Source organism: Fukomys damarensis, unplaced genomic scaffold (assembly GCF_012274545.1).
Source record: "Fukomys damarensis isolate Sample0158 unplaced genomic scaffold, DMR_v1.0_HiC HiC_scaffold_32, whole genome shotgun sequence".
NCBI lineage: Eukaryota > Metazoa > Chordata > Mammalia > Rodentia > Bathyergidae > Fukomys > Fukomys damarensis.
In genome coordinates, this window is record NW_022900944.1 from 26,824,988 (window position 1) to 26,827,700 (window position 2,713).

Consider the following 2,713-nt stretch of genomic DNA (forward strand, 5'->3'; position numbering starts at 1 on the left):
GAAACAAAAAAAAAAAAAAAAAAGAAAAAGAAAAAAGAAACTTTTTCCTAAACTGAAAAGCAAAGTTAGTCCTATTTGATTTATGAATGGTAACAGTGCTGAGCACAAAATATAAAGAGAGAACTGTATTATTTTCTCTGCTTCACTGAATAATTCTGTAACAAATATAAAATTACTGAAACCAGTATTAGCAGGACAGCTGAGCATACTGTTTTCAAAAGCAAGACTCAGGACCTTAAATGGCACCTATAATTAAAAAGCTCCTCTGATTTTGCTTGTCCTCTGATTTGTCAAACCCAAAACCTCGCTGACGGACCAGAAAAGTGGTTGGGAAAAGAAATTAAGTTGTTGAATTATGGATACTAACTTTTCAAAATGAGCTTGCTCTTTTTTTTTTTTCCCACCAGTAAACAATGAAAGGAATCTGAAAAGCAAACCCTTAGGGATACAATTTCTTTAATAAAATCATTTTATCCTAATTCTTTGGAACTTGCTTGCACTGCTCCAATAATCTGATCCTCTGGGCTAAAGGAGTATCAAATCTTAAATTTCCACATAGTTTCCAAATGTTACATGATGAGTATATTTATAGACCAGTCTTTATAGATACCCTGAAACTTGGTTTATCCCATCCTGCCGAACAAGTGTTATGAGGATTTTGTACTGGTTTTCTGATATGGATCATGCTACCATTGACTACTTAAACTGTTCAGGGTTAAATTGAGGGACTGTGATAAATGAATGTTGTCTCAACTGCATTTTAAAACAAATACTAAAATAATGTAATTTTGCAAAGTAAAGACTCCTTCCCTCTGGAATTGCTATGCATACAGGAGGTGAACTGATCTGATTTTTCTAGTGAGGGCTGCTCTAGAATGATCTATTCTTCTGCCAAACCTATACATTTTCTCAAGAACTCAAGAGATGCACCCCAGACACTAAAAATGCAGCCAGGAAATGTTAGTCTTGGGTGCAGAGATTTGCTCATCAAAAGTCTTCCCGAGAGCTCTAGCAGCCTACAGAGTGGAGGACAGAGGCATTGACTTTTAATAGTAATAATAATTAGGAATGTAAGATCCAATTTGCGGAAGGGGGGTTAAAAGTTTGAATGAAAGCATTACAGCATAGATTTCAGAAATATTCTCTATAGTATTTGCCTTATTTGCGACTGTCGGAGGACACCCTGACACTCATTCGGGGTGTGTGTGGATGAGAATGAGGGCTAGAAACTTCCACTGAAGAGCCCTAAATGAAGTAATCCCTGCAATTGCTGGGAAGGCTCCTCTCTCTTTCCAGGAGGGAGGGATTTCCCTCAACTCCTCACCCTCTTCAGAGTCCAGGAAAAAAAAAAAAAAATCAAAAGTGATTTTGAAAATCTTGACACTGCTACAGCAGGAAATGATTGTGTGGCAAGTAGCTTCGAATTGCTAAAGCAGAATTATAGAATTTTGTCAGTATTATTATTTAATAATATGGGGAGTAGTCTTGGAATTTCTTTCAACCACAGGCAAAAAAAAGCGGGGGGAACATATATGAACATGATAACTGGACAACTCCCTTGGAGGGAAAAAAATGTAACCCTCGGAAAACATCCCCCCGCCGCCCCCGGAAACCCCTGCAAAACTGGACAGACCGATAAAATTTCAGTGGCGTTTAGCAAGAACGACAGGGCTCATTTTGCACGCAATGAAGTAGAGCAGCCAGGCTGAATGGATGGAAAATCCCACTCTCAAATCTTACATAAATGTCTCTTTCCCACATACAGTTTTCCAGTTGAAATGCTTCTATAATGAAGCCAAAGGTGACAACACAAGGCGGGTTTTTAACCACTGAGATGGCTGTCACGAGTGTTATCAGGTGCTTCCAAAACGCCCCCGACCAACCCCATTCCCCCATCGGCTTGGCGACGGCGCCTGAGGAGAGGACACTGCTCTCACGTACCTTCTCTGGCGTCCCCCTCGTCCCCATTGTCAGCCCGCAAAAACAGCGAAACCGGGTGACAAAACAGCTGGCTGCTCGGATGCGCGGCTCTGGCGCTCTGAGGGATCCTCGGATCAGGCCCCCTAAAGAGGAAACTCTTGTGGAATCTTCAGGAAAAGGTGGTAAAGTTGAAAGGGCCTTTTCTCCCTCCTGCTTGCTAGATTATAAACTCTACCCTTGAATCGGAGCCGAAGTGAGCAGCTGCCAGCCCGATTTTCCATTACGGACTAATGTTGTGCGTTTGCAACAATAAACAATTAATGTTGTTTGATTTCTTACATTTAGCAACCCAAGCAAACAGCTGCCATCTCTGCTGGGGGAGGCAAAGGGCTAGCGCAGGACGTGCCTTCGGCTCCGTGCCTGCGGGGAAGGGTCCACTACCGCGAAACTTTGAGGTTTCTGCCAGATAGGGCGGGGTAAGCCTTTGGTCTTGGGGAGGGCGAAAGCGGAGGAAATTGTGGATACCTGTTGGCATCAGCGTTGGCGGCGGCGCGATTTCACTGTTTCCCAGCCTGGGCTGGAGCCCGGGAGGACTGGATTAGGTCCCCTGTAGACCTGTTACGCGCTGGCAAAGCCCGGGCGACAGCCCCTCTGCCTTCCTCCCCGCGAGGGGCGCGGCCCGCCCCCCAGGGCTCTCGGATGGAGAGCCGAGAGGCAGAGCGCAGCTTGAGGCTCAGCCGGCTACTGGAAAGCAGCCCCAGCTCTGGGGCCTGAGCGCAGCCTCTCGGGCTCT

The 2,713-nt window shown here is 44.9% G+C and overlaps 1 protein-coding gene across 7 annotated transcripts in view; it reads right to left on the minus strand.

Annotated features, from left to right (window-relative positions):
* The window catches only part of Cdh8 (cadherin 8), a 340,737-nt gene that overhangs the window by 337,307 nt on the left and 717 nt on the right, over window positions 1-2,713 (minus strand). Inside the window, exon 1 of one of the 7 annotated variants that reach the window (XM_033757865.1) lies at window positions 1,942-2,323. The exons of the other annotated variants lie outside the window; for them this stretch is intronic. The gene's annotated coding sequence lies outside the window, so the exon portion shown is untranslated. Of the gene's footprint in view, window positions 1-1,941; window positions 2,324-2,713 lie in introns of those variants that run through there. 7 annotated transcript variants of the gene reach the window in all.